This window comes from Neofelis nebulosa, chromosome 6 (genome assembly GCF_028018385.1).
Source record: "Neofelis nebulosa isolate mNeoNeb1 chromosome 6, mNeoNeb1.pri, whole genome shotgun sequence".
NCBI classification, from domain to species: Eukaryota; Metazoa; Chordata; class Mammalia; order Carnivora; family Felidae; genus Neofelis; species Neofelis nebulosa.
In genome coordinates, this window is record NC_080787.1 from 74,701,013 (window position 1) to 74,725,098 (window position 24,086).

The 24,086-nt window shown below is 36.0% G+C and overlaps 1 long non-coding RNA gene across 2 annotated transcripts in view; it reads left to right on the forward strand.

Moving 5' to 3' along the window:
* The window catches only part of LOC131514469 (uncharacterized), an 82,426-nt gene that overhangs the window by 40,377 nt on the left and 17,963 nt on the right, over positions 1 to 24,086 (forward strand). The window contains exon 1 of one of the 2 annotated variants that reach the window (XR_009263081.1): positions 7,258 to 7,454. The exons of the other annotated variant lie outside the window; for it this stretch is intronic. This is a non-coding gene — a long non-coding RNA (uncharacterized LOC131514469). Of the gene's footprint in view, positions 1 to 7,257; positions 7,455 to 24,086 lie in introns of those variants that run through there. 2 annotated transcript variants of the gene reach the window in all.

Sequence of the window (24,086 nt, forward strand, 5' to 3'; positions counted from 1 at the left end):
TCATGCAGAAACCTAGAGCTATCCAGAGAAAGGAGGAGCTCCAGCAATAGTGAAAATAAAGGTAAATATGAAAGGCATTTCTCCGTTTCATTTTTTTAATTTATTTTTTTTAATGTTTAATTATTTTTGAGAGAGAGACAAAGTACAAACAGGGGAGACACAGAGAGAGAGGGAGACACAGAATCTGAAGCAAGCTCCAGGCTATAAACTGTCAGCACAGAGCCTGACACGGGGCTTGAACCCACAAACCGTGAGACATGACCTGAGCCAGAGTTGGATGTTCAACCGCCTGAGCCACCCAGGTGCCCCATATTTCCCCATTTTAAATTGCTTTAAGGAGCAATGGATTTTTAAAGCAAAAATAGAAACAATGTACTGTGTGTATTTAGTACATGTAAAAGTATAATGTATGACAAAAATAACATAAATGAAGGGAGAAAGATATTGGAAGTATGTTGCTATAAGATTCTTACACTATACGAAAAGAAGTAAAATATACTTTAAAGGTAGGTATTGTAAACTCTACAGAAAATACTAAAAAATTTAAAAATTATAAGTAACAAGTCAGCAATGGAAAAAAAATTAAATAACAAATTAATTCAAAAGCAAACAGAGAAAGAGAAACAAAAGGGAAAAAGTAACAAATAGAAGCCAACCAGCAAGATGGTGGATTTTAATTAAATCGATTAAAAATGAAACTGAATGAAAATGGTCTAAACCAGTGTTGTCCAAAAGAAATATAATGTGAGTAAGGTATGTAATTTAAAGTTTTTTAGTAGCCACATTAAAGACAACTAAAAGAAACAGATGAAGTTAATTTTAATAATATATGTAACAAAAACTATGTAAAATATTGTTATTTTGACATATAGTCATCATAAAAATTATTAATTTTTATGATATTTTACATTCTGTTTATTAAAATTTTATGGGTATTTTACACTTAGAATACATCTCAATTCAGACCAGCCATATTTCAGGTTGTCCAAAGGCATCTGTGGCTAGTTGCTATCTTACTGAAAAATGCAGATCTAACTAACCATCCAAGTTGAAAGACAGAGATTGTCTGATTAGATTAAAAGCAAGACCTAACTAAATGCTATTTACAAAAAGTCACTTTAAATGTTAAAACATAGGTAGGTTAAAAGTAGGATGAAAAAAGGCAAAAGAATGGAAGAACATGTACTAGGAAAAAAATCAAAAGAAAGCTGAATTCACTACTTTAATATGAAACAAAGAATTCATAGTAAGAAAAAGAAACATTACATAATAAGGAGCCAGTTAACTACAAAGACATGATGTAATGTATATGTACCTAATGACAGTTTCAAAATGCATAAATCAAAAAGTAGTAGAACTGGAAAGAGAAATAGACAAAAAAATACAGCTATACTTAGATATTTCAACACTTTTTTCTTAGTGATTGATGGGAAAATTGAGAGTGAATTATTGAGAATATAGAAGACCTGGACAACACTAATAACCAACTTGTTTTAATTGATGTTTATGGAATGCTCCACCTAAAAACAGCAGAACACATATTCTTTTCAAGTGCACATAGAACATCCACCAAGATAGAGCATATTTTAGGCTACAAAATAAACCTTAGTTAGTTAGTTAGTTAATTAATTTATTTATTTTTAATGTATATTCATTTTTTGAGACAGAGCATGAGTGGGGGAAAGACAGACAGAGAGGGAGACACAGAGTCTGAAGCAGGCTCCAGGCTCTGAGCTGTCAGCACAGAGCTCTAGGTGGGGCTTGAACTCAGGGGCTTCAACCTGAGCTGAAGTTGGACCTTTAACCGATTGAGCCACCCAGGCACCTCAAACCTTAGTAAATTTAAAAGAATTGAAATAATGCAAAATATGGTCTCTAACAACAATGGATTTAAGCTAAAAAACTGATAACAGAAAGATATCTATAAAATTCTCAAATACTTGGAAGTTATACAACATACTTGTAAATACTAAAGAGGAAGTCACAAAGGGATTTAGTAAATATTTTGTACTGAATGGAAGTGACTACGCAACATATCAAGATTTGTGGGACACAGCAAAGATAGTATTTTATTTACAAAATTTATAAGTTTACGGCATTAAATGTTCACATCAGAAATGAGGAAAATTCTTAAATCAATGATCGAAGCATTTACCTTAAGAAACTAGCAAGAGAAGAGCAATTAAACCCAAAGCAAGTAGAAGAAAGGAAATAATAAATGGTATAAAGCAATAAAATAGAAAAGAGAAAAATAATTTTAAAAATCAATGAAACCAAAAAATTGATTCTTAGAAAAGTGAGTAAAATTGATTAACCTGTATCTATGCTGGTTAAAAAGAAAAAAGAAAAGACACACTAACAATATCAGAAATATGAAAACAGACATCAGTGTAGGTCATATATTAAAGGTATAATAAGTATTTATGCTTAACTGACTGAGCCACCCAGGTGCCCCTAATAAGTATTTATGAAAATAAATTAGCTTAGATGAAATGAACAAATTCCTTGAAAGTAAATTATCAAAGTTTACTCAAGAAGAAATAAGTAACTGGAATAGCTAGTGTTTATCAAAGAAAATGAATTTATCGTTAAAAATCTGTACATAAAGAAGACTCCAGGCCCAGATGATTTCACTGCAAATTACATCAAGTATTTTCAGTGAAATAATACAAATTTTATACAAATTCTTCCAAAAAAAAAAAAAGGAGAGGAGGGAATGCTTCCCAACTGGTTTTATAAGGCTAGCATTACCCTAGTAATAAAATGTGACAAAGACGTAACAAGGTGGAAAAATACAGACCCATATCTCCCAAGAACATAGATGCAAAATCATCATCATAATACTAGCAAATCAAGTACAGAGAAAAAAATAATACAATGCATCAGGACCAAGTGTAGCCTTTCTTGGGAATGCAAGGATGGTTCCACATTAGAAAATCAATCAATGTGTGGTGTCTCGGTGGTGCAGTTGGTTAAATATCTGACTCTTGATCTCGGCTCAGGTCATGTTCCCACGGTTTGTGAATTCGAGCCCCACATTGGGCTGTGTGCTGACAGCACGGAGCCTGTTTGGGATTCTGCCTCTCATTCTCTCTGTCCCTCCCCAGCTTGTGCTCTCTCTCTCCCTCTCAAAATAAATAAATAAACCTAAAGATAAAAAGAAAATTAATAAATTAATTCACCATATTAAGAAACAAAAAAGAAAAATGGTATGATCATCTTAATAGATGAAGACAAAAGCATTTGACAAAATTAACAGCCAGTCATTATGAAAATTTCCAGAAAATTAGGAATTAAAGGAAACTTTCTTAATCTGATAAAAGTGACTACAAAAACACCTATGGCTACCATAATACTTCATGGTGAAAAACTACATGCTTTTCCCCTAAGTTTGTGAACAAGGCGAGGATACCTACTTGTACTACTTTTATTAAACATTCATATGACTCAGCAGTTTCACTTCTAGAGATCTGCCCAAGAGAAATGAACACATATCTTTATAAAACTTGTACAGGAATATTTATAGAAACTTTATTCATAATAGCCTCAAACTGGAAATAATCAAAATACTGTCAAACTATGAATGAATAAATAGATTGTGGGATATCCATGTTATGGACTACTACTAACCATAAAGATGAACAAAGTTCTGACACACACAACAATGTTGAGGATTCTATAAAGCATTATAGTAAGACAAGTCACACGTAAGATGCTACATATTATATTATTCTATCATAACGAAATTCTAGAAAAGACAACACTATAGTGTCAGCAAAGTGATCAACATTTTCCAGGGGTGAGGGTCAGGAATTAACTGCAAGGGGAGCATGTGGTAACTTTTCATGGTGATGGAAATCATGGAAACCATATCATGATTGTGTTGTGTTCATACTACTGTATCCAATTGTCCAAATTCATTAACGTACACACTTAAATTTGATTAATATTATTTATATAAACTGTACTTCAGTAAAACTAACAAAAATGTTTAATAGGAAAAAAAGAGTGTGAGAAAATAGACCTTTCTTTCAGTGACTCTCCTTTGTTCATGGGTGAAGTTTGTTGAGTAAATTACAGTAGCCACATGAGTGGGGGTAAGAGAAAGGCTGCTTCAAGGCATGGATGTGGAACAAGGAGGGAATAAGAGGAGTTTCTGAAATGTACCTAGAGGAGTGGCAAAAGGAATAAGCTAGTTTGGGTAATAGAGAAGGAGTGACTAAGGAACTTTTAAGGGAGAGCCATTTTGATTATGGAACCATGAAAGGAGAACCAAATATTATATTATTTACATATATTGAGCTGAGGCTTGTCTACCTCGCCATCTAATTTACCTACTCTTCCTCTTATTCTCTGTTTTCACTCTTATTTCTCTGTTAACTCTTTCACGTATTCCTTTGTGTGCTTCTCATAGCTCTATGCTTGGTACTACCCTTTATTCACTTTATACCCTTTGCCCTCTTCAGGTCAATCATCTACTTCCATGGTTTTAATTATTATACCAATGATTGCAAAGTTGGGAAAAGCCACAGAGGTTATTTATTTTCTCCTTATTGTCGAGGGTTATTAGGCAATAAGACTAGCTACCTGAATTGGCTTTGGGAATGGAGAAAGGAAAAAGAGGCATTTATGGAAGAAGGCAAGAATGGGCAAACATGAAGGAGAGGAAAACGTCTGTTGGTATTTCAAAATTATTATCCTTTCAGACTGAGTAGTGTTCTCTCTTAGCATCCTACATTTCTTCTCTGAAGAACATAACACTTGAAATAATTTGTTTAATATCTATCTTCTGGGCTTAGCCTGTAATCTCTTTAAGGGTCTGTCTTAGGGATCTGTCTTATTCACTTCTGGATTCCCCCAAACCAAGCAGGGTACCTGGCACTTAAAAATCACCTAATAGCTGTTGCCTAACTACTCTACCTCTCAAACTTGTTGCTTCATCCAAGCTTTGTACATTATATTGTTTCATGCCCCTATACATTTTTCTGCGTGGATTGTCCAATGTTTCCATTCTCTTCCTAACCACCCTCCAACCCTAATCTACCAGCAAAATTCTTATTTTTACTTTGAACCCCAGCTTAAATGTCTTCTCTAGAAAACCTTCCTGACTTCCCTTAACTGGAGGATTGTGTTACTCCCATACCTTGTACAATCTTCCCTTGTAGCTAGCTCTGCATTGAAATGATGTTTTCATGTCTATTTTCCCTTCTTAGTTGATTCTGACCTTTACCCACCTGCGATAATAGTTATCATATAGTAGATTCTTAATACATATTTGTTAAATGAATAATTTCTTTTCCCATCTATCATGTGATACATAGAGAGAAGTGTTATGCCTAGATAATTATTAGGTTTGTGAAGTGAATGAGCCCCAAATTCCTCACATGGAAACTAGTTAAAAACAGAATGAATCAACTTCTACAAAGATGAATGTCAAACTTCAAGTCTTTTGAGAGAGTTGTTATTGGAATTTCTAACCATTGCTATAGTGACATTTAAATAAATAGTAAAGCAACCCATTTTATCGAGTTCTCCAAAGAGAAAAAAATAAATTCATGCCTACAATTCCTTTAAAATTGGAGGGTAGCTACATTAGTTTGTAAATAACTAAGTGCAAAGTTACCAAGAAATTTATGCAAAAGAACTTTTCATGTGACCAAATTCAATGTTGTATGAGGCAAGCGCCTTAGTTAACTCAACTCTTTGTTTTTGTTTTTGTTTTTTTACCTACTTACTTCCAGAATTAGAGTTAAATGTCATTATCGGGAAATTCCTAACCATGCAAACAAAAGGATTTAGTTAGTGTGTAGGACAAGCAATGTGTGACTGTGTATGGTTTTTAAGTGTGTTAGATCTGTAAAATAATGGTTTAGTTGAAATGTAAGAACTTGAAGACAGGTGCACAGAGGCCTCAACTTCTAAAACTCTTACTAGCATGCTAAAGAAAGGATTTATAGTGCAGAATTTGGTCTGAAGTTAACATATTCAATTTTCTCCAATGACACCAAGATTTTAAAGCAGGTCATCTTACTGATGGAAATGAATATAGTTCTGATTGTTTGCTTGTTTTTTAAACATGACAGTATAGAAGCAAAAACCTCATCCCCTTATTCCTGGTTATATATAAGACACCCTGTTACAAATACCTGAAAATCATTTTAGGTTGAGATGATAAGTATGAGAAAAGCCATACATAAATGTGTGAATTGTCTATGATTTTCTAGTCTCAGGTTTCGAGGTGGGAGAGGGGCAGGAAGGAACTAGAAGGAGGTCTGAGTTCTAGGTTCCAGTCAGCTATACTATTTGAGTCACTTAAGGAAAATTTTAATTCCCTTCTCATAAAATAAGTCCTGCTTACCTGAAGCTCCTTGCACAGAGCCAAGACCACCTCTATACTTTGTACATTCAGAAGGAGCAAAATAGTAGTCACAAAGGATCTTTCTCTTTCCTTTCATTTCATTGAACTCAGTGAAGAGGATCCTTCTGGAAACATACAACCTACCAAGCTAAATTATCTCACTTCTACTGAAAGATCTTACTGCAAATTCCATTCCACTCTGATCAAGCCTTTCTTGGAATATATATCTAGAATTTGTACTAAATTGTCATATGCTCATGTAAATATTACCCTGCAATTATTTCCTTAACAAATTAGTCATTTGTTCAGTAGTCATTTTTAAACAAAATTTATTGAACACGATATGACAGACCAGGAATTACACTGCTTAAGGTGTTTGCCCTTGTGGAATATATAATCTAGTGGGAGAAGCATACCATGATAAATGAATGAGTATATACAACACCAGGAGTGAACCCTAATGTAAACTATGGACTTTGGGTGAGTATGATGTGTCAATGTAGGTTCATCAATTGTAAAAATGTACCACTCTGTTGGGGGATGTTGGTAATGGTAGAGGACGTGCATGGGGTCGGGGGCTTACGGGAAATCTCTACACCTCCCTCTCAATTTTTCTGTGAACTTAAAACTGCTCTAAAAATAAAGTCTTAAAAAATGTGTGTATAATAAAGGTAACATACATAAAAATAAACAAGTAAATGATAATGATTACAAATCACAGGAAGTACAATGAAGGAAATAATAGGAATAAAGGAAAGCATGTGAAGTGATTTGAGTTACATTTGAGTTTCAGGGAAAGTCTTTCCAGGAGGTAATATTTAAGTTGAAATCTGAAGAATGAGAAGGAGCTAGCTAGGATGTGTGTGTGTGTGTGTGTGTGTGTGTGTGTGTGTGTGAATGTTCCAGACATGTGTAAAGCCCTTAGATGGGAAGAAGCAAGGCAAAATTAGAGGCTGAAAGAAGGCTAGTGAGTGATACCGGCAAGAGCTGAAATTTAAGAGGAAGAGGCATGATGATGCAGGACTGTATAAAAAAAAGTAATCGGTCTGGATTTTATTCTACTGACATGGGAAACCACTGAAGGATTTTTCAGCAGGTACGTAATACGATTCTCTGTATCCTGAAAGGATTAGAGAATGCAAGAGTAAAAGGAGCCAGGTTAAGTCTGTCTTCGCGCCTGCCACTAGATTTTATTTTATTTATTTTTTATTTTTATTTTTATTTTTTTACAATATGAAATCTATTTACTTTTAAATGTTGGCTCCCAAATGGAAATACAGTGCTGGCAAAATAAAACAAGGCTGCAACTAGATTTTAATAGTGAAGAGAATCGGTGCTGCCCCTGAGGGCCTAGCCCTGGGCACAGAGAAGGCATCCAATGTATGCTTATTAAATGATAAATGTAATTTTTACATTTTATGATCTGGTGCACTTTTTTACTTTAATAACATTTATAATAGTCATTAAACAAAAGGTAAGTGCATTAAAAGATCTTTCTTTATGAGGCTAACAACACCTGTTTTATTTTTACATCTAAAATTGGGTATCAAACCAAAACCACATTCAGCCAGGCAAGGAAGATGAAGAGCAGAAGGATGAGAGATGACAATTTTTTCCCTCTTGCCCATGATCCTATTTCCTCCAACTCATTTCTCTGTGAATGTCTTTGGCTAATTTAAGGAACCTATTCTTGACTACAGGAACCATATGTTGTTTCTAAATGTTATGCCCTTAGAAACAGCTTAAGTTTTTTTTTTTTTTTTGGAGGGGGGTTACTCATACTTGATCTTTATAAAAAGCATCATCATCATAATAAATAATCTCAGTAGGAGTATGATCTTTTGAATGTTTGATGGAGATAGTAAAATATTTCACTTTTGCTTATCCATTAAAGCCATGAAATTCTATTAGCTGTGCATGTGCAATATGTCTAGATTTTCACGCCATGATCATATAATTATGAATAATATGTTATTTGATTCAGCAAGTATCTGATTTACATATGGAGGTCCATAGCACTGGAAAGATTAGAAATATATTTCATACAGTATTTTACATTTCTATTTTGGGTGTATTCACCTAGTCTATATTATAAAAACAAAGCCTAAACTGATTCCTGATACATTACAACCAAATCATTTGCCTATTATTTCCATTTAATTTCCTTTAATAAAAAAAGTCTTAATTAGATGAAAAGTCTCTATGGCCAAAATTATGCACAGATCAAAGGTGTTGGCCCTTGAGCTCTCTGTGAATATAACCAGTTTGATGATGGTTAAGAGTGAGAATGGGAGCCAAGTATCATATCTTCGGGTGCCATGCTCAGCCTCCACAGATCCCTAGTCCTTCAAACATGTGCTGAAGCCCCCAAAACTGGCCAATCATGTTTTCAGAATGAAGCATCTTGGGCACAGTTCTTTGAGAACCAGTTTCCATCTGGCGTGGTCTTTACTTAGAAAGGTGGATCCTACAAAGCAAAATTCTTCAAGAAATTAGGGATATGAAAACCACGGTTTTTAAGAGTAACTTACAATTAGTTAGGAGTTTTATATTTTTCAATCTGTTAGCAGCATAACTCCCTCTGGAAATTATAATTCAAGATTCGTATATAGCTTTTTGATGATGATGATGATGATGATGATGATGATGATATTGATATAATATGTTTTGAATGATTACTATTTGCAAACTCTGATAATTCCTTTGTATCATCTTATTTACTCTTTACAACAATCCTATAAGCCAGATATTACCCTTCCTACCTTACTGAGGAGGAAATGGAGACTTCGTGCTTCTAACCACTACCTCTTAATGTTTCTTATAAAAGTAGTTCTTCCTTAGGGAGGAAATTGGTTGGAATATACTCTTCTCCCTAGTCCTAGAAGAGGGGAACGGTTCAGTGTCTTTGTCATCTTTATGCTCTCTTCAAAGATTTCATCCCCAGACAACCTGAAATTGTGTACCAGGATTTGTGTTAGATTAGAACAAGTTATCTCTATTTTTCTTAACAGTTGAAGAAATGGAAGCTCAGAGTAAATGTGTAACTTGCCTAAAGTGAGAATCGCAATTTTACAGCCAGAGCCAGGTTTAACTTAGGATTCCACCGTTCACTAGTGTTGCTACCTTCACTAAATTTTTAAACCTTTCTGAGCCTCTGTTTGCATTTAAACCATGCTGATAAAAATGCCTATATAATAGGTACCTAATTGTCAGGATCTTATTGTGAATATTTAATCAAGAGCCTACGTCAGTGCTGGCTACAGAGTAGCTGCCCAATGAAGGTAGTTATTATTGTGAGTTCGATTTGTGAGTCTCACACAAGAGAAAAGATAATGCCCACTTCTCTCCAGGCATTCACAGATATCACCTGGGATGTGCTTTCCTTGTTATCTAAAGAGGGAATGTTCCATGAAGTTTATCTCATCAAGAAAGAACACTTGGCCCCAGTTTCCTCCCGGAAATGAATCTGAAATTTAATCTTGCCAAGGTGACAGTAACTGCAAGATATGACCATTAGTTGTGTAGATTTATATGTCTTTTTCTTAATGCACCATAATTATATATTTTTAAATTGGCAGGGTAATGGGTTTTCTTAGGAATTAGTACCATTAATAACACATAATAATATTATAAATAAATTAGTATGAATAAAGCAAAATAGGCCTTGCATAGACCAATGATGAAACTATCTCATGAAGCAAGGATTATGTCAATCTAATTCTATGCAGCTAGAGTCCATCAAAAATAAAACAAAACAAGAAACTTTACCACTTTTCAAAAACCTTCAAAGGCTTCCCATTGCATTAGGCCTCTCTTAGGCTTTAAGATGTAATGACTAGATGTTCACTGTTTCTTTATTTCTTTAACATAATGGAAGGAAGGGAAGGAGGAAGGGTGGAAAGGAAGAAGAAAAGAAAAACAAAAAGGAAATGGGAGCAGGACTGAGTGACTCTTGAACTTAGTGAAGCTCATCTGACAGCAACAAGTCAAACAAGTTTTTTTCTTCATAATCTTCCATAAGAAAACAAAATAACAAAAAGTTGACTTGAATACTCTCCATTTGTTCCAATTTAGAAGGAGATGAATAAATCAGTGAGATGGAATAGAGCATACAGATGATTGACAAGTATTTGGCTACTGTCTTTGGGGGGAAAGTATATATATAAAAGAAGAAAAAATATATAAAATAATATATAATATATATAAAATAAATAAATATGTAATTTATATATAAATACATAAATACAAAAAGAGGAACATATATATAGTCCTCTTGCAGGGTGAAATATGAAATAACATATAGACAAAATAAGACTTCTATGAATTTTAAAGAATTCCTCAGTGTTAAAAAAAATTCTCAATTGCATGCTTTTACCTTTGGATTTTGAAATGTTAAGACCTTTGCTCTTTCTCTTGGAGAGAAAGAAAATGTTTGTAGGAGTTGAAATGTCAGAAGTCATTCTTGGTGCCTTCAAGGCCTGGGATCAAAAGCCCTGGGCTGGGGAGATTTAAGAATAAACAAAAGTGGAAGCAGAAGGCAATGTCTAGCAGAATTCTGAACAGACCCTCTTGCTCTTTGAACATTCCTTCTGACATTAATTCATTTCTAGCTAATTACTCTGCCCTCTCCTTGATTCTCTCTCTTGGTATATTTTTATTTCACCACCTTGGTTACTTAGCATCCTCTTGCTTGCTCCTTTTTATTTATTTTTTCTTTTCAATAACTGTTAGGGCTCAACTTGCCTTTGATCCTTGGCTCCAGCTTCTGGGTTTGCTCTGTACCTGTGTTCAACCAGGCTTACCTTGACTCCTTCCAGTTTCTGATTCCCATTTTAGGGAAAACTCTTGCTAAATGTTTGCATACATAGCTACCCCTCCTGACTGTCTCCTGCCTTTTTCCTCCTCAGCTATCTCCAGCCAGTCTTAGAGTATGGACCAGTATATACATATATATATATACATATATTATATATATAAATATATAACATATATATGTATATCTCAAACTTAATAATAGTTTCCATTTTGAGGATTAGTAATGGACTTAACATATGAAATGATCCTAGTTTTCAAAAAGCATTTTCTAACAAAAGCATGGTCCTCATTGGCTAAATTCTATATGGTATGGCTTATGATAAGTGAACAAATAAAACACTGTCTGTTTTGGCCAAGATCCTCTTATCTACGTGCTTCTATTTTAGAACATAAGAAAGATTCAGAGGATAATAATTTTTATCCTACACTTCAAGACAAATGGTGGAATGTCATAATTAAGTGAATAAGCATTATAGAAATGGTCAAAATTAATGGTTGAAATTATATGCTAATATTTCAGCTTTATCTATAGCCCAAGCCTTCATGCCTATATCAAATATAAGTTTAAAGGATTCTAACTTACAATTATAAGCTTCCTCAGTATATTTAAGATCTTCCTTAAACATTTGTTTAGCTTTATTATTATCAATTAGTCAATTCTTTTCCAACATTAATATTTTCACTTCATGTTCATTTATAACATATATAAGCAAAATTCACATATAAGCAAATTTCACATATATATTCCTGATATTATAAACATTATCACCAGTCATAGAGGACATGCCAGAGCACCCCCAGCCTTTATTGCAAGGCATTGTATCATAAATATTGAGACATACTTTAACTCCTTTATTTATTTATTTATTTAAAAAAAATTTTTTTTTAACGTTTATTTATTTTTGGGACAGAGAGAGACAGAGCATGAACTGGGGAGGGGCAGAGAGAGAGGGAGACACAGAATCCGAAGCAGGCTCCAGGCTCTGAGCCATCAGCCCAGAGCCTGATGTGGGGCTCAAACTCACGGACCGCGAGATCGTGACCTGAGCTGAAGTTGGACGCTCAACCGACTGAGCCACCCAGGCGCCCCTACTTTAACTCCTTTAAATGGATGATTGGGTTAGTATGTATTTTGTATCATGCTATGTTTATTTACTGTTGCATAAATAATATAATGCTATCAGTAATTCCTTATCTCACGCTACTTATGCTACGAACTAATTAAAAACCTTTTTTTAAACATTTATTTATTTTTGAGAGACAGAGAGACACAGAACATGAGTAGGGGAGGGGCAGAGAGAGAGGGAGACACAGAATCTGAAGTAGGGTCCAGGCTCTGAGCTGTCAGCACAGAGCCCAACACGGGGTTCAAACCCACAGGCTGCGAGATCATGACCTGAGCTGAAGTCAGATGGTTAACTGACTGAGCCACCCAGGCACCCCTGCTACCAACTAATTTTTAAAATAAATATTTATTGTATTCTCTTTTTAAAAAATAAGACATAACCCTGACATAAATAATACTTCAAAAATTGCAACATACACTCTCCACTATTGGTTTTCAGAAATTTTACTATTCATGGATTTATTCAGCCATTTATGCTCTAAACATTTGCTGAAAGTCTTCTATGTGCCAGGCACTACTATGTAAGGTGCTGGATATGTGAGTCAATAAAATACAATTATTCCTTCAGTGATCTCATTGTTTATATGGAAAATCAAGAAATCATACAAATAATAATTATACTATGATATAGGTTTATAAATTGCAGATACAAGACCTTCTTTCTGTCTATAGGACATATGGAATGAGCAGGAATGCTGCAGAGGCAAGGAATATAGATGTATCCCAGGAAGGAGCATCTATCTACATGGAAGCTGGAATCTCATGAGTAGAGAAAATAAGGCATGTGGCATGAGACCTGTGGGTAACATCAACCAGTACAGAGTGGCTGGAATGTGGGGAATATATCAGGGAAGGTATGTAGATGAAATGGTGGGTGGGCATTTTTCAAGATGGTTTAGACTTGGCACTATTTGTGATAGAGGCAAAAGATTCAGCAAAATGAGAGAGATGACTGATACAAACATGGAAGAACAATTCCACATGGTCCTCAAATCTGTTTCAAATCTCTTTGAAAGCTTCATTTCCAGCTACCTTGCTGTTAGGCAAGGTCATATGAGTAGTGCAGGTGAATATGTTGTGAGCAAAAGTTCGATGTGTTATTTGTGAGCTGAGATGGTGAAAAACCCCTGTGTTATTTTTTAGTTTCTCACTTCCCCTGCCGTGGGAACCACTGGGGCCTCATGTTGATGTGGGGAACCACATGATCATAGCTACCTGAATTCATGAGTCACCATATCAAAGTCAATTGCACTGGAGAGTTGCCTATATCCACAGTAGTTTTGGTGGAAGGAATAAATGAACACATTTTTTTATTAAGCCACTTGATTTTGGGATTTTTGTTATTGCAGTATAGCGTAGATGATTCTGACCAAAACACAAATCTGAATGTCAGTACTTAATGGGCATGCAATTTAAAGGAGACAGAAGAAAATGGATTCAAGATGGTAAGTTAGGGGGTCTGGAGAGAAATTGGACCACCTCTTCCTCTCACAAATGTTGAAAAGTTTAGAGAGGGACAAAAATACAGAAAAATTTGGAGGCAGAAAAGGAGAAGTTAAAGGAGTTTATTCATGATGGACACAGCATTCTTGTGATATTAGAAATTAAGTCATCTGCTGAGAAGGTGAATAGCAAGACTGTGGGCAATAAAATTATTGAGCAGTTGAGGGGGACTATTACTATTCAGAATGGGAAAGACAGCCAAGTAGATAGAAGGAAAAGAACCACAGAGTAGTGGTAGGCAGGTGTCAGCTGGGTCATAGGGTTATAGTGGAGTCAGTCAACACTAGTGTATCATTTTATATAGCTGTGATGGCCAGCCTGAGAGAAGGAACAGAAAAATCAAATAATTATGCCCACAGTAAGGCTTGGAAAATAAGTTTTAGTACAAAGAGAATATTTCGAAATAATTAAGAAGGCTTGGAAAAGTATAGTGATTTATAGTATTGTTAAATCCAAATAGGAAGAAAGTAAAGTCCAGAGAATCTGATAGGGCAAAAGATTCTACAAGAAACTGTATGTTTAATGTGGTTAAAGAAAAAGTTTAGCAGGACTATTGGCGCAGAAATAGTTAAAAGACAGGAAATTATGCTTACAGAGAAAGGAGAATAATGTAATAGTGGTTAAGAGCAGGTTACCTGGGTTTAGATAACAACTCTGCCCCTTGCTACCTATATGGCACTAGGCAAGTTAGTCACATTTTTTTCTGTGCCTCAGTTTTGCTCAGAGGACATTTTAAGCTACACTGAAGGATTTTTGTGAGGACCGAATGAGTTAATGTACATAAAGCTTTTAGAATTGTGCTTGGCAAAAAGTGTTCTGTAAATGTAAGCTGTTATAATGATAGTTTTTATGTAGCTATGGAAGTGGGTGTTGAGGAATAAGGAGATGAGCATTGTAGATGGAAAAAATATTAAGGAATCGCAAGGTGGGGATTTGGTGAATCATCAATGTGGATGTTGTGTATTCTCAAGATGCTGAGGATAAACAAAGAAAATAAGATTGTGAGATAATGTGATGTCACAAGGTAATGACCATGAGGATGGGAGAGGAGAGTGGTATAGCTATGGCATTGTTCAAGATTGGTAAGTCAATAGTGTGGGAAGGTTGTCCATTCCTAAAACTTTTCACAGAGGCACAGGGGGTTTTGAGAACATGAACAACCTCTTCTTTCAAGAGTTTTCAGGAACTGGGGCACCTGGGTGGCTCAGTCAGTTGAGTGTCTGAATTTGGCTCAGGTGGTGATCTCGCAATTTTTGAGTTCAAGCCAGAATCGGGCTTGCTGCTCTCAGCCTGTCAGTGCAGAGCCCGCTTCAGATCCTCTGTCCCCCTCTCTCTCTGCCCCTCCCCCACTCATTCTCTCTCTCTCTCTCTCTCTCTCTCTCTCTCACAAAAAAAAAAATAAATAAAATATTAAAAAAAGAGTCTTCAGGAATTTTTGCTTCATATGAATGAGGAGTCACAAAGCCACTTTGGGCAAGATTTGTTTTTAATTTTTTTTAAATTTAATTTATTTATCTTGAGAGAGAGTGTGAGTGTGGGAGGGGCAGAGAGAGAGAGAGAGAATCCCAAGCAGGCTCAGAGTAGCCAATGCAGAGCCTGATATGGGGCTTGAACTCACGAACCCTGAGATCATGACCTGAGCTGAAATCAAGAGTTGGATACTCAACTAACTGAGCCACCCAGGCACCTTAAAAATTTTTTTCCAGTTTATTTATTTTTGAGAGAGAAAGCGAGAGAGCCTGTGCATGTGCAGCAGCAGGGGAGAGGCAAAGAGAGGGAGAGACAGAACCCTAAACAGGCTCTGTTCTGTTCACTGTCAGTGCAGAGCTCAACGTGCGGCTCAAACTCACAAACCGTGAGATCATGACCTGAGCTGAGATCAAGAGTTGGATGCTTCACTGACTGAGCCACCCAGGCACCCACCCCTAAATACAAAATTATTAATAAAAATATTAGCAAATAAAGTGTAGTAGGTGTCAGTAGTGGCCGAGTATAATTCATTGCCAAGATGCAAAGATGGTTTTGTGGCAGGAACTTTTTCAATAACATAATTTATTACATCATTATTTTAATGTATTAAAATGATATTAATAGATGCTGAAAAGGCATTTGGTTAAATTCACCAGCCATTTCTATTAAAATTTCAATCAAACTAGGAATAAAAGGAAACTACCTAACGTGATAAATACTACTTATGCAAAACCAAGAGCAAATATCATTCTAGACATTAACCAAAAGACTTAAAGATTCAAGTTTGAAACTGTTATAAGGGAATTTGGTAACATGCTTATATATCATACTTATTTTAAAGGTAATGGTATGGCTCTATACTAGAAATAATCAGAATTAGAAATGTAAGAAATAATCCACAGACAATAATATAAAAACTTTAAATATTTTGTAATATATTTAATAAGAAAAGTTCAGGGTCTATAGGAAGAGAACCAGAAAATCTTACTGAAGAACTACATCAACAGCTGAACACATGGAAACATATACCCCATTCTTACAAGGGAGGATTAATTTCACAAATTTGTCACTTCTGCCCATGTTGTTATATATATTTAATGAATTGTAATTTATATCTCTATGTTTTTAAAAAATTGAAATATCTTACATTTTATGTGCAAGAATAAGTGTCCAAGGGAAGCTAAGAAATATATGAATATGAAAAATAATGATGAGATTCCTTTCGAGATATTAAAATGTTATAAAGTTAGCATAATCAAAATGGTTAGGTATTAGCATACAGATAGATCGGATAGACTAATAGATTAGTAGACCAAATCAAAAATTGCAGAATACATGGGAACTCAATATAGGAGAATGGTAATATTGCACTTCAAAAGGGAGAGAATGGTTTAGTAAATTAGTACATTTTATTTTCATATTAGAAATTGCTTAATTAGTTATTCATTTGAAAAGATTAATATTGGACCATTACCTCATATGATGTATAAAAGCATTCCACTAATTTTAAAAGGTAAAAAATAAAATAATAAAATGTTTAAGAGATAAAGTTTCCAAGATAATGTGTATAACCTATATGTTGGGGATATTGTGAAAAGCAGTATCGTTTTGCTATTAGTAAGTACTTACTATTATTAAGTTACTAACCAGATTATTAAGAAAATGCATGATTGACCCTATACAAATATTAAGCTTTTTCTTAGGGCAAAAAATACCTGTGTTAGTTAAGATGCATTCCACTTGAAGTACCAAGAAATCCAAGTCATACAGGCTTTAACAAGAAGGGAATTTATGGGCTCACATGCCTAGAAGTCCAGAGGCAGGGTGGTCATTAAGAATGGCTTAACTCAGTGTCTATATCCAAATCATTTTTCTGTGATTCTCTCATCTTTGCTCATTTTTTTTTTTGAAATGGCTTCCTCCTGGGGTGCCTGGTGGTTCAATCGGTTGGGCGTCTGACTTCAGCTCAGGTCATGGTCTCCTGGTTCCTGCTTCAGATTCTGTTTCCCTTTCTCTGCCCCTTCCCTGCACTCTCTCTATCTCTCTCTCTCAAAAATAAATAAACATTGAATTGGTTTCCTTCTGAAGCTGGTATCAAGAAAGCTATAGCCGCAGTTTTTCTAGAAGTGACACCTACACTTGACAATGGCCAGGATAAAAAGAGCCATTTTTTTCCCCCATGACCTATTCTTAAGAGTGAGGAAATAAAACCTTTCAGCCAGTTTCTTCTCACATCTTGTTGGCCCCAACTGGCTGCACTTCTGAATCCCTGTGGCTAGGGAAATGAACTGAGGGATTTAGGCCTAAATGTGTATGCAGAAAGGATTGTCACAAAACTTGTTTTTCTCAGTGCGGGGGATTTTGTGTAATTTTTACTTTCTTCTCTAATATCAGATTAATTTTTAGAAGTTCACGGGATTGTTACTTAATAAAAAATGATAAAGCTATTTTTTTGTGGAAAAACGTTATTTCATAACAGATTGCTGAGGAGAGTACGGATTTATATATATTTTTCTCTGTATCATTTCGTTTCTATTTTTGTCCTGGCAGGGAGTCTTTTTTAATGTAAGCCCCTTTTAAAAATGGTCCCCCAAATACTATGTATGTACCAGGAAAGATTTTCCTCCAACAATTTGCAATGAGTTTAATTATGTTTCGTTATACATTAGCAGTACAATTAACATTTACTTCTCGCCAAGCCTCTCTGCTTAGTTGGAACAATGGTATGGTTGACAGGCTTGAATTATATTTGTACCTCAACAAGTGTACTCATATTATGTCCTTGAAGCCATGCTAAGTTATACCACTCTCATCTGAGAGAGGAAACACACCAGTTCCTTTTGATCTGATCTGTGTAAGAGCGACTGTGAGCAAATTCCGGGGGAAGGCTGAGGGCCCCCCCCCCCCCCCCCCCCCCCCCCCCCCCCCCCCCCCGGCAGCGGGTGCAGGGACGAGGGATAGGGTGACCCCGCACTCACTGCACTAGTTGTCTTTACTGGAGCCTTCATTCCCCAGGAAATGGCACGGTACTGCCACACACAGTGGGCTATTTTTAGCCCTGTGGAAACTGGAGAACTTGAACACTCACCAACAAGGAAGTCGAAGAGAGGGAAGGCTTAAGAGAGAAAGATGAGATGCTTTATCTTTTCCTCCTGTGATTTTATTTGGCAGCTAGTCATCCAGTTAGCAAGGTCTAGGAGATAACGAACAGATAAAACGCTGAGTAGTGAGAGATGGTTGGGTGAAGCAAAGGTAGCTGGCAGAGGGAAGGAGCGCGGGTCATTTTCATGTGCAGGGGAGGAGCAGCTATGGAATTGAGTTACTTAATCCTAGAGGGAGAGGTAAAGGCAAAGAGGCTGTTTCTGGAGAAGTTGGTCAAGACCTGAAGTGAAAATCTTTGAGTGTTGGAAAAATGGTTTTAAAAAAATCAGATATGACTTATGGTAACTTTCCAGCTATGTTAATTCAGGCAAATTACTTAAGCCTCTCTGAGCCTCAGGTTTTTATTTATAAAGTGTAGGTTTTAAATACCTACCTCAGAGGGTTATGAGGCTTAAATGGGCCAAATATATGTAAAACACTCAGCATGGTGCCTAGACCATAGGAAACACTTATAAGGAGTGGCTATTATTATTACTTTGTTTTAATTTCTGTGTTCTGAATGGAATTGCTCTACTGTTCATAAAGAGGCAAGAATAATAATAAACTATTTGGCAAGGGGGACATTCTCGCTCTTGTTCCTCATACACATACACTCACATACAGGAAAAAAATTACAGGTGTCTTCTTGGTAACATAATCCACTCATAATGAGGCAATGCTCAAGAGAGTTATTCTACTGCATTACTCTGACACTGTCCACCTCTGTTTTGTCGTTGCTCAGCAAAGAGGGGAAACCTGGATTCTCATGAACATGGGGTAAGTGTAGTGTAAGTGTGAGAGCAAATCAATGTATGTCCTTTAGACACTCGTTGCTAACTAAATATAATAGTTCCCATGGGTAAAATTAAACAAAAGATATGTAAATGCACCAATATTAAGACAATCAAAGAATGATAAAAAGCAATGTAGTGCACAGGGCCTCAAGTTGATATTTAGCCAAGATTATTAATTAAACTTCAAAACAAGAAAATATAAATTAATATTAGAAACATGTTTATGTGTTCTAAGCAAAAATAAAACAATTCACAGAAGGTATTTTTGCACTGGCCAGGACTTGACACTATGAGACTTCTAAGATCTTTCAACTCTCAGGAAAAAGTAATATTATCATTCCTTTGCATGAAAAACACAATGAATGTTGTCTTTTTAAATCTTACCTTCTCTTCAACTTGATTTTCTTCAGTTTTTCAGTGAGAAGCAATTAACACTAAAAGTCTTGGCAAATGGTATTTTGTAATCTGCATAACAAACATCAGCTCTACTCTTCAAGATGACTTGAGTTATTTTGGCTTATAGAGAAGTTTATAAAATTTTATAATTCGTATTTAAAAAATTACCAGCAACTTTCATTTATATTTCTTTCTTATTTTTAATTCTACAAGTTCTCTCTTTCTCTCTCTCTCTCTCTCTATATATATATATATATATACACACACATATAAAGTCCTTTCCGATGCAATCTAGAAAGAGATAAATGTGCAGAATTTTTGTCTCTCCTATCTTTTCTCTCTCCTTGCAACAATACCCCATTGACTGTATCTGAAATTTAAAGTAAACAGAAATAAACTATAACTGTTTTTCTATGTGACTTATATATACACATACAATCAATGTATATATATGAGAATGTACTAAATTTTCTTATATATACATTAAAAAAGAGGGAAGACTCTAAATGACCTGAAATTCCCCCTATATTCTTTAGATTTCTAGAATTGGCAGATAGGTGAAATATATATATATATATATATATATATATATATATATATAATCATAGGCAAATGGATCTAAAGGTGGCTGCTATAGGACAAGTCTCCTAGGAAGGAGTCCCTGAGATAGAGATCTCTATGCACAAAATTTACTGGACTGCTCTTGGGACTGACACTTCCAGGGGAAGGGAAAGAGGCATGATGGGCCCAAGAAGGTAGCCTGTAATATATATAGTCACAACAAGACTTCAGCCAACTCCTGGGATTGGGTTAGGGAAAGAGGCCCACCTTTATACTGGATATGAGATGGCTGTAGGAAGGGACTCCACTCTAGGAAAGGAGGCTGACTACGCCTGAGGGAAATTCCCAGAGAAAGTTGAAAGCTGATGGCTGTCAGCAAGCAAAATTTCTAGCTTCCAGGAGAATAGGATCCTTGGTCATGGAGAGACAATCTAAGCAGTGTGGCACTGGATCCAGAAGTCATGGAGGATAGATGTCATTCTTGGGTAAGGTGCTCGCTGCGAATGTGAGGTGACTGACAGTTGAGATAACCTTTGGTTGCTACCCCAACCCCCACATAGATATTCCTGTACCCCATACTTGTCTGCCATTCCATCTGCTATTATCTTGGCAGAGGGATGAAACAGCAGAATACAGAGAACACAAAGATCAATTCTTTGCTTTTGAGTTTCAAAAGGTTTGGCCTTGGCAAAGACAACATATCTGAAAGAAAGCAGGCTGTGTAAGAAGAGAAGGTTTCTCAACTTTTCCCAGACTAGATAAAGATTTCATGGGCTTTGGCAAGGAAAAGCAGGAAGAAAAATAGAGACCTTGGAGGACTGTGAATTCCTGGGGTGGAACTCGGGAGCTCAGAGCACAGGAATGAAAGAGACCACACTGTCCCTGACCTCAAGGAATTTACAGACTAGCAGAGAAGATACATTCAACAAATAAACGCCATAAAGCAAATTGACTATTATGATAGAACATACAGGAAGGGAACTGAACTAGGCATACACGTCTGGGAATGCTTTGCTAAAAAAGAGATTTAGTTGGGAATTTGTAGCATAAGTAGATGCTGTCTAAATGGAGAGTAGACAGTTCGAGCCCCGCATTGGGCTCTGTGCTGTCAGCTCAGAACCTGGACCCTCGTTCAGATTCTGTGTCTCCTTCTCTCTCTGCCACTCCCCCACTTGTGCTCTGTCTCTCAAAAATAAATAAATAAATGTAAAAAAATTAAAAAAAATAAATAAATGGAGAGTAGAGAGAAAAGTGTTTCAGGGAATAGGAGCACATGTAGAAAATTGTGAAGGAAGAACATGTGGCATGTTTTAGAAGTCAAGAGAAGTCCAAGATGATTACTAGAATGGAGAAAGAAGAGGAACAGTAGGAAAGGTAGGCAGATTCATTAGGAATTTAGTGCTGTAATCGATAGGGAAGGGATAGTGGTCAGAACTCCAGATGAGCCCTGGGAATGTATGGAATCAAATAGATTGGAGAGGTAGCACTGATGAGACTTGGTGATTGATTGCTGTGGGAATGAGAAAGAGCTTGTGGCAAATATGAAAGATCTAGTAGGATTGTCAGGAAATATCAAGTACCTGGTTTAGGATGATGACCAAGAACTTTACAGTAACACAAATTCTCTGGGAATATACTGTAAATAATAGCTCTGTATTCATACATACCTGTAAATCAGGTTATTTCAGAAGACCTCTCTGCCTTTGGTCTTTCCACTCCTATGGAGTTATTTATGCATCTTCATAGACCTAGAGAGAAAAACCATGACTATGAGTTTACTTAGGGATTCCATTCATGTGCAGTGACTTCCTAGAAGGAAGGGTTTTGCTAAAGCGAGGTGGAAATAGGAGACTAGAGGGGAGGAAAGGTTTGGGGGGTCCTAAGGAAGTTTACTTTTTTGGCAGCTCAAGGTTATACTTTCTGGTGAGCTTTACTTATTGATTGATTCGTTCAAACTCTTTTACTGAGTACTTATTATATTAAAGGCACATTGCATGCAAGACCTTGTGAAAGAAAGATCTAAGGATGACTAGCAATTAGAGGGCACAGACTCCCTTGGTAGCTCTTTCAAGTCTGCCTTGGAATCGCTAGTCCTAAAGGATCACCCTTAGTGTTGGACTGAAAATAGGGAACTCTTCAAATTAGATCAGAAATCATTCAATATACCTTCCTTCCCTCATTTGGGAGATCTCTTGATCTCCTCCAAGTGCGAATCTTCCTGCTTCTCGTGGAGATTAAGCTCTATATCAGCTATTTCAACTCTTTTCTGCTCCAAGTCCTCAAACAATGCTACTCGGGGCTCCTTTTGATTTTTCTGACCTTTAGCCTGATAATATTAATGCCATTAGCTAACATGGTCATTTCCCATTCTGTCTTACCCCTGTACGTCATCATGAGTGTATCTCAAGCAAGAACACCCTTGTTCCTTCAGACCTTCAGAACCCTTGACTCAGGCCTCCCCTGCCTTTTTCAGCAAGCCCATGGTAGCCTATAGACAGCCATTAAAGCACATGCTCATGAATTTGGACATTGCTTGTTTTCTCCTTCCTTCTCTCAATGGCACAACTTCTGGTCACTCCTGTTCCATTCCCTACTCTTTCCTGCTTTCCTTCAGTGTTCCCTCTTTCTCCTCTACTTTTCTTACTGGGTAAGTCATTAAGGGAAGCAGAGATCTGTAGTAATGAGAGCTGGGCAGGAGTTGAATACTCTTTCCAACTTTCCACTAGAAATACTTTAGATCATAGACTACTGAGATACAGAGAATTGTATTAAAATAATAAAATATTGCAATTAGCTTGCTTGGCCATTGCATAGGTATATAACTTTAGGTGAGTTATCTCTCTAAGCTTCATTTTCTTGTATGTATAATGAAACTAGTATGTGATTGATGAGTCAAGATGGATTTATTAGGAAGCCTATGAAGCTTAGCTAAAGCTGCACAGATCCCTTTCCAGAGCCTTGTAAAGGGCCATGGTAATTTTGTATTATTTTCTTAAAGATCCATCCTTCCCCAAACCCTATCAACTTCAAGTCCCATTGAACCTAGCTCTGCCTCTACTGGTAGGGTTTTGTAAGAATGAAATAGACAATGTATAGGAAACACTTAGCACAAGCCCTTGACGCTATTGCTGTCACCATTATCATTATTAATACTACTATATTACTTATCTATACAAAGGATTGTAAAAGCTCAATCAAAATTAAAAATCAACACCTGAAACTGATGTAACATTGTGTGTCAACTATATTCAAATGAAAAAACTTAAACTACTTAGTGTCAAACTTTAAAAGCTATAAGAACAAATGAAAAACATACATTTTCCAATTTTTATAAGGCTTTATTGTAGTATATAGTAACTATTTTTCAAACATTTAAAATTTAATTTTAAGTATAAAAGGTAGTGTATGATTGTTCTAAAAATCCAAACGTATAGTTAAATAAAAATCTTGAGTTGAAAATAAAGATCTCCTTTCTATTTCTCCCTTCCAGGCTATTGTTCCTCCCTCCCCAGAAACATTCTCCTCCTAATGTAATCATGAAATAAGACTTTGATGTATGTTTTTCTGAATCTTAAAATGTACTTTCCATTTAAATGTAAAAATTCCTGGGGTACCTGGGTAGCTCAGTTGGTTAAGCGTCTGACTTGGGCTCAGGTCATCATCTCGTGGTTCATGAGCTCAAGCTCCTTGTAAGGCTCTGTGCTGACCGCTTGGAGCCTGGAACCTGCTTCGGATTCTGTCTCCCTCTTTCTGCCCCTCCTCCGCTCATGCTCTGGCTCTCTCCCTCTCTCTGTCTCAAAAGTAAATAAACTTAAAAAAATTTTAACGTAAAAATTCCTATCTCACAAACAATACAAAAGTAATTTTTTGTTTTTTTTAAAGTCCCCCTGCTGTTGAAAACTGGCACAGAAAAGCAATACCA